General features: G+C 40.7%; 1 protein-coding gene across 2 annotated transcripts in view; it reads right to left on the bottom strand.

Moving 5' to 3' along the window:
• Positions 1–12,188, bottom strand: part of LOC117155545 (uncharacterized) — a 103,023-nt gene that overhangs the window by 46,681 nt on the left and 44,154 nt on the right. Inside the window, exon 1 of one of the 2 annotated variants that reach the window (XM_033331623.2) lies at positions 2,860–3,116. The exons of the other annotated variant lie outside the window; for it this stretch is intronic. The gene's annotated coding sequence lies outside the window, so the exon portion shown is untranslated. Of the gene's footprint in view, positions 1–2,859; positions 3,117–12,188 lie in introns of those variants that run through there. 2 annotated transcript variants of the gene reach the window in all.

Genomic DNA, 12,188 nt, shown 5'->3' with positions numbered 1-12,188 from the left:
TGGATCATTTGACGAATGGGAACAGAAATCTACTAATCTAACTTCACCTATTTACACTTCATTTTCTCTGTGTTTCGCAAATACTCATTTCCGTGTTTGTGGACTATGGAACAATTCCAAATCGAACAAAGCTCACAAAAAATGGACGCGGTCTTCCTAACCATAGTAAAGATAATAGTGTGTAAAGTGTATACGCGAAACTCGATACCGTTCTCTCGAGATAAGAAGGCGTATCAAATAGAACGCGCGTTGTTCTACTAGCAATTGAACGAGCCGTTAAAAAAGGTTGGTACATGGTTTGTAGTATCTCGAAACCGGGTAAAAAAAAGGAGTAAGAAATTCGATACGAGGCAAGGCGTTTTCGACGTGTCATGTACGTGTAACATAATCTAAGCGTGTGCTTTTGTACGTGTTATCGCTTCGAGTGGCAATACATTATCGGAAATGAGTCGATATATTGACTGACGTGGTACATCCGACACCGTAGAAACGCACGCCACCTTGGGATTCGCTGTTTTTCGAGCAAGGGCAAGTTCACGCGTTTTTTCGCAGACTCCGAAAAAAACTCCAACGAGCACGGTTACACGGATACTGCGGCTCTGCTTTTACGTCTTTCAGCTGGGAAAAAATGAAGTGATAAGTGAGAAAACGCGGCAGCGTGATATGAACAATTTGTAGTTCTTTAAAAATTGACGCAGATTTGAATGAGAAAAGAGGGAAAACAGCGCTATAAGTATTAAGATCTACCATATAAAATGTTCTACTTTATAGTATCAATTTTCCCAATCTTCATTCTTTTTGAATAAACATTTCTGTTTTTGAAGATACATTATTACATACCATTTTAAAGCGGAGAATTCTCTTCCACATACATATGTATAACCTTAATATTTTTTAATTAAAGTCATCCTTCTTAAAATTCAATGAAGCATGAATAGTAAGAAATCATTGAATGTTATATACAATCTAATACACAGAAGGGAAAGATGAGAGGAAGAAAATGTCAAGGAGCAGTGTATCAAAAATACTCTTAGAAATTGTATGCTATTATAGTGACGATTGAAGGAACAACATTCAATACTCTACAAACATCTGAATAAATTCCTTTGGAAATTCCAAAGAGAGGGAGAAAAGAAGGAGAAAGAAGGGGAAACGCAACACCATATATGCATACCAGCTCTTAGTACGCGAAACATTGAATTTTCTTGTATCATTTTTCTAAATCTTCTTTGTCTTCGATAAATACCTGTACAAATGTATCTATGCGTATCATTCTAAAACTAAGAATTCTTTATTGCATACGTAACCTCAACTATCTAAATTAACCGTATCTCTCTTAGAATGCAACACAATACGATCCTTAAAAGTTAAACGTTTTATGTTATAATCTCATATATATATACAGTAAATTCCACACAAATTTCTCCAGACATTCTAAGGAAAAAAAGAGAAAGGAAGGGAGGAAGGGACGCAAGGAAGAAGATATCGTCGAGAAACGGTCGAACCTCGAACCGCGCTGTTAAAAATTATTACGCTGTTATCACGACGATTATCGTGCTCGATCTAATATTACACGTACATATGCGTCTCGCCTTGACATGTCGTAATGGCGGTCGCAAGAACAAGGACACCCACCGCGGCAGGATAACATCGTATCGCATAGGCTACACGGCCAAGTACACGTCCTGTGCTCTGACTTCTATTTTTATGCCACTTTTCCTCCCTCTGTTGTTCACCGTTGGCCCGACTTCGATTGTGCCGTGTGTTGCACGATTAGAATCGATCTGCCCACTCTTTTCCCTCATCCTCACGTGACTCCACGCGAAACCTGATGCCGTGACAGAGAGAAACACACACGCACGCACACACAAAGAGGGAGGGGGGCGGGGGGTCGTTTTCTGATTTGGTCGCGAAACGTCATCGACGCCTATACGCGTTTTAATAGAAAAACGCTTCGAATAGAACACGAATCGACCATTCATTAAGCTCCATTGTAGTATCATTAACGTTTCGAGTACGCTAGCCTAGTGTAATCGAATTGCAGCGAACGTGTAACTTTAGACAGGCTGAGAGGGGTTGGGCAGACAGAAATAACGCGCGGTTTCGTGCACAATTTTACCGTATTACGGATACAAGCCTTTAATTAAACAAACGGGTAAACAACTAGTCATCGTCCCGCTGCGACTGCCACATCCATTATATTATCGAAATGTTAACAAGGATCAGAAATAAGAATTTTATTTTTACACTCGAATATCCTACTTTCTTATTTCAATTTGTAGTAATATTTCGATTACTGTAACACGTATATTTTTGATAAACAATGTTCCGAATGTCTGTGGTGCGAGCAAGACATGTATACCGTTGAAATACATATATCGTTCGACATGATCGTCGCGACATTTTCAGCAAGCGGTTACCTGATTAGGCTCGACAACACGTTTCTACGAGCCCGTGCGAATTTACGAGGCGAAGTTACGAAGGCCGTTCATCGTCAAGGATAGAGCACAGCGATTCGACCGCATATGTAAACACAGCCGGCGATTGGTCGAAGGCACCAGCGAAAACACATCGCAAAAAAACCGCCAATTCTTAACAAACACTGACACAAACCCACCCCTTAACTTAACTCAACCTTCAAATCTAACCATTGACACACGTAACGATCCCCCGTAATAAACCAATTCTCGTATGCAATTCCACTAAAAATTCACCAAACGAGATTCTACCAAACAGCTCCTATTCACACTGTCTACCTCTCCCCGATTCCTCCCCCGATATACATCGTGTCACAGCGAAAGAATACGAGTATAGTATAGTATCTAAGCAACACCGTGATAACTGTCACAGAGCACTTACGTCGTGGTCGGTGGTTTCGTTCGATGGTGGATCGCGCCAGAGCCCGGTGTCCACGGGGTTAATCGGGAACGTGCGCGTGAAGGTGAATGGAAAGGCGGCGAGAAACGAGTGGAAAAAGCACGAGAAGAGAGACGAACGCCAGCGCCGGCGACACGAGCGTTCCTCGTGCGCTCAGCTCAGCTGAAACATCGCCGAGCAGCGACTGCGAGGCTGCTTCTACCGGCGGCTGCACTGTGCGCCTGCAACGAGGCAAACCGCGCAACGGGTCTGGCTCGTGGCTGTTCGCCGCGGCCCGACAATTTCCGCCGCAACTCGGCCCGTTCCGCCACTAGCCGGCCGACCTCGATACTTTTTGGCGGTCTTCGAGGAACTTCGACCGCCTGCGCGTACGAGCCACAGGGTTGCAACTACACGACTCTGGTTCACGATTCTCGCCGCTGCTGTTCGAAGGCGCATCCATGCACTGCGCATCTACACAGGTTCTGTTCTACCTGTGCGAGCGTTCCTACCTTCCGAGTTTCTTTCTTGGCGTTGGCTCGGGTGCAGAGCTCTGGCTATATTCCAGGCGAGTTATACCTGAGTAGGTTTAGGTTATTGGAGGGGAATTTGTCGGAAATTTTGGCCGATCTACTGGAATTTATTTCGTAGGTTTAGAACCTGGAATAGAATAGATTTTGACGAGGATTGGTGGGAACCTTTCATTTGTGTAATACGTTCTAAAGATGGTACTGTGAGAGGGTGTTTGTTGAAAGACTTTGTTAAATCTACTGGAATCTATCGCAGGTTTATAGGGGAGTATATGATCCATAATGATAAATTCTGACGATAACTATCGCGAGGCTTTATACTGTACAAAAGATTCCAACGTAGTGCTTGAGGATTGTTAGTAAATTTTGGTAAACGTACTGGAATTTATTGTAAAAGGTGGTTAATAATAAATTTTGTTAAATTTAAGCGAATTTATAACCTGTAACAAATGGTACTCTGACGATAATTAATCGAAGGGTAAATACTGAGTATCATAACGGTGCATGACAATCCATTGTAATTATGAAAATTCGTTATACTTTTTCAGACCGTAAAAACGTATCGTGACAAGAGAATGAGGTTGCGCGTTAATTAATTATGAAACTGAAGGGATGATACCCTTTATGGTCGAGGTAGATATCTAAACCCAAGTTCTCATTATTCTGACATATACGATTAGGATTTTTATTCCATCAATTACCCTCAACCCCTAAATTACCGAATCTATAACCCGCGTAACAAATTATGGCAATAAAGTCCTAACCTCATTACGACGTTCATTTATGAAATTTTGCTTGAAATATTCCGCTGACTGTTACTAACCGATCAGTAAAGGATTCATCGAATCGATCATACGCGTGACTATGCAACTAGGGAGTGCGTGACGCAATGCACGTAAAAGCTAGAATCGAAGCATTTCTGTCGGCATAGTGGCCGGGTATTCACTGAGGTGGTACATGGTCCCCGTTGCTGATTCCTAGCGACGATGTTGCGCTACTGCTCTGCTGGAGAAGGATCGATAAAGGGAGGAGGGATGGAACCACCCGGGAAGAAACGACGGAATCTGCGCTCTTCCTTCCCCCAAACCCCTCGAGCACGTTGCTCACCCACAACGCATGACTGTTCGGTAGATTCGCTGATGTCGGTCTATTCTTCGGTTCTCTCTTCCACCTGGCTCCCAACCTCTTCTTGCCCCTTTTTTTCTACATCTATCTCCTCTCCCCTTTCTCTTCCTACCTTTGGAATACCAGTTCCATCTAGCCGTAGACGTACCGCTGCAATATTAGGGTTAGTGAACTCTGAATCGACGCAGATAAGCGTCCGAGCTCTTTTCACTAGGCAGCTGATTATTTTCCCGTGTGTAAAAGCGACGATTCTAATTCTTTCCTTCCTTCGTTAACTGGCCTAGCTTCCTTTTCCTGGCCAGCGTTTTCGCTGATTGGTTCGTGCAATGGAATTAGGTTAGGTCGCCCCTTTATTTGGTATTCAAGCATATGATAATTAAAGACGTGGACGCAAGGGGTTAATTAACCAGTCGTGGCCATTCATTGATGAGCGCATGGTCTGGAAAACCTAATATATAGGAGTACCTAGTTTGCGATCCACTGTGAGAAGAAGCTCGGAATGTTCCATACCCCGTTTAAATAATTCATCAACAATTTATCAAGGAACACCTGTATGCAGCCAGCCTTGAGGAGTTCCCGGAAAATAAATGATTCTGCCTTGGAAGAGGTTTAGAAAGAAAATAGTACAAGATACTGTTCCTTGGTTTCCTACCAAGATTCGAAAATCTATTGTACATAATTTCATGCTTTCGTTGATACCCTTCCTCGTTTCTCCCTATTAAAGGTTTCCCGGTTATTATTATTCCCAAATTGGAGTTTCGTCACAGATTTTATCTACTTAACTACTCTCGAGTACAACGTAATACTAAATCGGATTCTATCGTGTTAGTTGTACAAAACTGGCTGATCCCAGAGGCAGGCAAAAGGTCAGAGTAGATATACGCCCTCGCAATGCCGGTCCAGAAGACCGTGAGTCACTTTGATATTTTGCTGATTACCAGTGAACGTCAGTCATAAAACTGGCATTGCCGCTCGATTTGGAAGCGGTGGGGCGCTGCCTTTAACTTCAACTTCACGGATTAAAGCGGGAAGAAATAGATACAAAAGAGCGCATCCAGAGATCGCGCGCACCGAAAAAAATCCGTGAATCTCTCTCTCTCTCTCTCTCTCTCTCTCTCTCTCCCTCTTTCTTTCTCTCCGATTTATGTGTCGCAGCCCGGCCGTTTCAATGCAGGGTTGGTAACGAGTACGAGCTTCTGACGTCTCCTCGAAATAACGAGGCCTCCGAACAAAAGTGCCCAGAGGTTCTTCTACGCCTAAGCTAGGGGTAAAAGAGTGTCGTTACGTAATAATATCTCTGAAAATCCGGCGTGTTACCTCCTCGCGAGTCACGCTGCCAGAAACAAGCAATTTAGTAGTCTTCTCTTTTGCTGCGAGGATCTCTCCAGAGTACACTACTCCTTTCTTCTTTCCCTTTATCTCCTGGTGTACGTCTACCAGGGACGCTTTGCAATTTGATAGAAAACGAAATTGGACAGTGTCAGTTTCTCTTGAATTAAGCTTAAATTTTTCAATGAATTTGTATATGTAAATTTTATGACTGGAATTCGTCTGGTTGTTTCGTTTATTATTTTACAGTAAAGGGTGTATTGTATGTGATATTAGGAAACATAACTGCTCGTTCCAAGCAATGCACAAAAAATACTAAAGAAACGTAATTTAGCAACAAATAAAGATACTATTACTACGAGAAGTTAGGCTATGCATAAAGAATAATGGAAAGTAGTGACTTATTTTAATGTGTGGCAATTTTGTCACATGCATAGGACATTTTATACGACTGCTGTGTTACAAAACGCGCTTGCATTAATAGGTCATATATCAGATCCCAACAGTGGTATCGTGAAAGAATGTCTATTTGCGACGAATAATTTATCGCGAAAGTTTACATCGACTTCATAACGAATAACAATGATAAATTCTGACGATGATTGAAAGATTGAGAATCAATAATGCTGTGAGTCAGACTATTTTCATTTTACATCTTCAAAGCTGTGATTTAACTAATTATGAAACTAAAAGGCCGATACATTAAAAAGTTGAGAAATGTGACAAAACCTGAAATTTTAGTTATATATGGAGTTATATAGGGTGACGACTGTCGATTGATGAAAGTGAAATACAGCGACTTTTCATCTTGGTAAATGATTCGAGAAAGATACAAAAAGTCGACATCCTTGAATCGTAGCCAACGTCGTACGAGCATAGCCATTTTTCGTGACGTTTGACCCGTTTCTATTGGATGAGCATGACGTCACCGCAGGGAATGTCAGATCAATGGTCCCCAGGGGTTGGTGGCACTGCTTTCCCACCTTTACATCCTCCGGTACCTCGTTCAACCACCGTTCCTGATAAACACGTGCACACAGACTGCCCACGCGAGTTACAATCGAAATTATCGAGGATGACGACAGATACCACGTACGTTGCAAATTCTATGATTCACAGTTAGTCTAACTTGTTCCTTCCATATCTGTTAATCCAATCTGTCCGCTACCTTTAACATTTTCCCGTACACGTGTGCATTACTGACACATTTTTTTTTCAACTGCCTCCTGTTTCTGTCTTTCATACGCCGGTTAATTATAACGTAATCGCCAAAGAGGAGAATATTCGCTTTCAGTAAACATATTCTACTCCCTATGAATCCTTCACAAACCCATTACCACGAAATTGTGTCCTCTCAATAGGGCATCAATCTCGGCTTAATAGTTTCAGTGACAACACTCATCTTCGAAAATTGATGCTCTCGTGGTGGTGCTCAAACGTGCTTCCATTCTTTCTTCGAGACGTTCGATCGATTCGCTTAATCTCGATACGATTGCTTCGTTTCGGTACAGTTTGTATCGTGGAGAGCCATCGAAGAGAGGCTTCTAGCTTGGTCGATGACACGGCCGAGAAAAGTTACTTTCCTCCCGGGTTTCGTGGGTGTTGAGAACCACTGGCATGACGTCACAGAAAGTTCAATGACGTCATAGACCGTTCGATACACCGCGATCCGATGGTGGGGGTTGGTTCACCGAGAAGCGCTCAGGACCACGGTAGGGGATAGAGAGGAAACGAAGCTGTGCACACATATACGTACACAGCGTCAAAGGGGAAGTCAGCGTGGAGAACGAGAGACTTTTCACGCCGTTGCAACTGAATGCTACTACTACACTGGCCTCGTAGATCAAAGAACTAGGCTGACAGATTCGGCCGTGTTGTTACCATTTCCTCCCAATCCTTTTCTCTCTCGACATTTCCACGCGGTACTAAAATTCTATATCGCATGCCTGACGAATTTTTTCCACGAGATTTTTTCCCACAAGTTACCTAGAATTTTTCTTCGTACGTGTTGTATAATCTTTTGCGAGTTAAAATAGATGGAGTATTTGAACGCTTACTACTACCACTGAGAACATTTATGCATATGACACGTTTGTGAAAATTCGGATTTCGATCTTGCCTTCAACGACACACCGCGCTTTCTGCTGACATTTCGTATCGTGGACAAACTATTAAAACATGATCGAGATATGAAAAGCCACAAATGTGCTCTAGTTATGTTAAATAGTATCTCGAAAGCTTATTATCTAGAAACACTACTAGACGAAACGAAATTTAATATATTAAATCTAACTGATTGACACGTAATTACTATAAGTACAGCAACGTGCAACAACATTCCGTGACCACTTATTATGGCCCGTTCAGAAACTGCACTGACTAATTTTATAAACTGAGAAGCAAGGAAAAGGAATGACATCTTCCAAGTACTTTTCCCAATTTTTCTTGGAATTTACTATTACTTACTGTTGTATCCATAAAATAAGTGAACCTATGGAAGTATATCACCCGTTCCACGAAAATCGAACGTTTATTGTGTATCTGGATGACCAGTTCGAGGGATTTAGAAAAGGAGAAGTTGATCAGTTTGATTTCTGAGACGCTCGTAATAATTACAGTGTTGGTAAAAATGAAGCTGCAACTGCAAAAGAAGAAGTAGTTCCAAGTTGATATTCTACGTTCCTAATAACGCACGATCACCTTATTTTCCCTTTGAACTTGCCAAACTCCTGTTTTGCCGATCAATACCAACATTTGGTATACCTTCAAGCCTCATTAATTTCACCAATTCACCGTATTTCCGCTTTCCACTGAGAATACATTTGCGAACGAAAGCTGGAATGTCGCGTTCGAAGTATATAAATAAGTGGAAGGGACGATGCTCGAGCAGCATCGTTACGTAACGCGATTTAACGGTCAAGAAGGGAGCGTTGACGATGGTGTTTCCGGTGTTCCGTCTTCCGGCCAGTCGGAAACCGCAGAGTGCACCGCGTCGCGGAACGAAAATTACAAGCGTACCTTTTATAAGCAGCCCTGACTGATAGTAGGGGGTGGCGCAATGCGGCTACCCTGAATTGCATCCCCAAGAACGGATAAACAGGTCGCTGGAGATCTCGTAGAACATTCGTTCTTGAAAATTGCCGGCCTTAAAGCAACCTATTCCATACACGAACAACACCCACAGATCGTTTGCCAATTAAAAATCAAGCATTCCACAGAATCAGTGAATCGCGTCTTAAACAAACATATACGCACAGTATTGGACTGTGAGTGGAAATTGAAATAGAATTGTAGGCGGTAGTGTCGCGAAAATATTTCACGGCTCGTTTCGAGTCGAATTACTTCTCCGTGATCTTTTTCAACTTCTTCACCGTAACGTCGCGTAAAAGACAGAACTTTCGTAGATGCAGCGGTTCGAACGAAGCGAGATCTTGTCTCGTGTACGAGCCGGAAAAGAAGTTTCAAACGAGAAGAGGATCCTTCAAGTTGGCTTCTTTCGAACGATAAAAGAGAAAATTCAGCTTTCGGGAACGCAACGACTAGGGTATATGTATGTCGAGAAAATCCTCGTTTAGATGCCGAGCCACCTGCCTCTTCGAGGCTCGGTATCCACTCAACGCGCCTCTTCTTCGTGCTCCAGAATCAGTCGACATAGCGAGCCTCTGCTACTCTATTGCATATGCAAATATGCATGTGCTCGTGCAATCTGGACTTCCAGGTTAATTTGTCGCTTCTTCCTGGAATAACCTTAATTATCTTTTGATCGTTCTGCTTATCCTAATTAAAATTATTAAAAGATTTTATTTTTATTCGGCGTCTCTATTTATCTCTAACCCCTTGCTCTAATTCTATATTGAGCTGAACTTGACATTGTACATTCTTTTATTCCTTCTACTTTTAGTATATAAAGATTACAGGGGGATAATAAGCCACATTTTTTAAGTTTTATAGGAGAGATATTTTGAAATTCAGTACATTATATTAATTAATCTAGTATTAACAATATTATATTCTTTATTGGCTTTTTCTGTATACGATCTCTACCATATGACAGAAAATTCAGAAAAATTTCACTGCTCCGAGATAAATTAAACAGCATTTGCAACCTAAAATTCTACATGTTTTCATGTCAGGATATTTCAAATTGATAAAAATCGACTGAAAATGCACATAATTTTAATGACTACAATAACTGATGACATATTCGTGGTTCTTCGGATTTTTGCTACTAAAAACCCAAGAACTACAAATACGTCATCCAATCACCGTAAAAGTTTAAAATCTAAAGATTAATCAGCGTTGCTACTGAATATTTATGGCTACTTTAATTTATGGCTACTTTATATTCTTTCCACTAAAACTAGATCATCTGAATCATTACATACGTCGCGTGGAACGATTGCGACTCTCCATCCATCTATATTCCACTTCCTTTTCCATGGATCGTTAAATCTCGAGGTGAATTGATTTTTTAGCAATAATAAAACTGGCGAAAACGCAGTTTTCGATGTTCTACTTTTACGTGCGACAGTCGATTTCCACATTTAATTACCCGGGCAAGATGAATGAGGATTTCCTGACTCTCGAGCATCGATTTCCTTTCCGTTTAAACAATGTCTGGCCAGAGCTATTCAGAAATTAGATGGAGGCCAACGAGAGAATTTCATAGGAATGTCTGCATTAATCAGCAAGAACCTTATTCCACGGGCAGGGGGAACTTATAGTTTATGTAGTTTGTTAACGTTTGAATATCCACGCAAGAGGAGAAATTATAGTGAATTAAAGAGCACATAGCTCTTGCGAACAATAGATCTTTTTCTGAAATGTAATTCGCATATTGTTCTTACAATTGAGGAAATCAATTTGTAAAATGAGTTAAGAATCACTTGGATTCATTAGAGAAGGACATTCGAATATTTTAAAGTGGTATTCAGTAGGATTTTTTAATCATCTTACCCTTCGATGAAATGCGTTTAATTGAAAAAAATTCCTGTTTCTTGTGTCGCCCTCGAAAGCAAGTGACAAAACCAATTGTACGTTCTTTACTCGGTAGGTAAAATCATATGAAATATTTCTATATTCCATCGATAAAGCGGCAAAAATTCCCATGGGGAAAGCAAATATCATTGTTGTAGGCATAGAAGAACTCTATTATAACATTACATTACCATGCATATATTTACTCGAATCATAGATGAGTATGCAAAATTGTTATGAATGAGATGTATGAATGCATCTTAGGAGTACAACTAGTTCCTAATTTTAAATACGCGAACTATATATACAATTGGAGATAAAATAGGTAAACAATGTGCACAATATATACAGAGTACAAAACCATTGACTATCGACAAACTGTGCACGTAATCGATGCAATGATGGTATTATATATTTTAGTTACACTTTCCGCCACTGTAGTGTTGCAATCTTATTCTATCCCTAGTCGGTATTGTTGGAAATGACACGACAACGATAAGAATTTCCTATAGAAATCCTAATTTGTACTGGATTGATATATGTATATATCTACCACTTAACTATCTATCAGTAAACCTTAAACTCTCCAAAAAATTCTAAAGTATAAAATTGTGCGATGCATTTGATGAATTTAATAAAACTATTGTACACGAATCACATAATTGCATAAATGTTAGTAATACGAAACGATTCGCGAAAATATATTATCCCTGCATTCTGCCGATTACAATTCAATTAGTCAACGCAATGATTCATCGTTGAGCCGTTTTCGAGTGTCGTCGTGGCTCGATTCGTTTGCGAGGATGTAACGAGCAAAACGGCGCGTGGGTTCATCATCCGGCGAGGAGAAATTGCATCAACACCTTGCGCCTCTATTAAATCTTTTCCGCATAAGTTAAACAAAGATTTGTAGCTCGCTGATTAACTCTTGGGTTAGTCACGTTCCGCGTGTGTCAGAGTTCATCAGCGCTATCAAGCTTGTGTCGGTGAGTGCGTTTGACAACTGCCACTTCTCTGGTAGGAAACGAGTTTTCCCTCCAATGTGCAAACCAACATAATATTTCTGCAGAGCTTCGATTATCAAGATATCGATTAGCACAACGATTATTGTAACTTCGATTAATTGAAAATTTTAAAAGTAGTGCCTTGTATCGAAGATTGAAAAACGAAAATGAAAACTGAAAGAAGTTGTTACGTTTTTACTGAAAAGCTTTTGTTCCTGTTTGATCTCTGGAGGGAAGAATTTTTTGAAAACAGAAATAGACTAATTTTTTCTAAAGAAGTAGGAATATCCTAAATACTCTTCAAAATCTGCATTCGTGAATCTAAATGTGTCTTGCATATTATTCAATCATGATATTTTTCTCATCA

Source organism: Bombus vancouverensis, chromosome 12, assembly GCF_051014615.1.
Source record: "Bombus vancouverensis nearcticus chromosome 12, iyBomVanc1_principal, whole genome shotgun sequence".
NCBI classification, from domain to species: Eukaryota; Metazoa; Arthropoda; class Insecta; order Hymenoptera; family Apidae; genus Bombus; species Bombus vancouverensis.
Note: the sequence above shows the minus strand (reverse complement) of the source record. Positions and strands in the feature narration are given on the sequence as shown.